At 28.1% G+C, this 370-nt stretch overlaps 1 protein-coding gene across 3 annotated transcripts in view; it reads right to left on the bottom strand.

Moving 5' to 3' along the window:
- Nucleotides 1-370, bottom strand: part of LOC107748127 (amyloid beta A4 protein-like) — an 18,287-nt gene that overhangs the window by 12,769 nt on the left and 5,148 nt on the right. The window lies entirely within an intron of this gene.

Below are 370 nucleotides of genomic sequence, written 5' to 3'. Positions count from 1 at the left end.
AAAGAACTGTTTTCAATTTTAATATATTTTAAAATGTATTTTATTTCTGTGATGACAAAGCTGAATTTTCAGCAGCCATTACTCCAGCCTTCGGTGTCACATGATCATTCAGAAATCATTCTAATATGCTGATTTGGTGCTCATGAAACATTTATTTTATTAATATTGAAAACAGTTGTAGCCTACTCCATAATACGTTTGTGGAAACAATCAATTTTTTTCAATATACATTTGATACATTGTATAAATTTTTCAGGATTCTTTGTTGACTAGAAAGTTCAAAAGAACAGCATTTATTTGGATTTTTTGTAACAATGTAAGTTTTCACTGTCACTTTTGATCAATTTAATGCATCCTTGCTGAAAAAAAG

This window comes from Sinocyclocheilus rhinocerous, unplaced genomic scaffold, assembly GCF_001515625.1.
Source record: "Sinocyclocheilus rhinocerous isolate Xijiao unplaced genomic scaffold, SAMN03320098_v1.1 scaffold289, whole genome shotgun sequence".
NCBI classification, from domain to species: domain Eukaryota; kingdom Metazoa; phylum Chordata; class Actinopteri; order Cypriniformes; family Cyprinidae; genus Sinocyclocheilus; species Sinocyclocheilus rhinocerous.
This window is presented reverse-complemented; position numbering and strand designations above follow the sequence as displayed.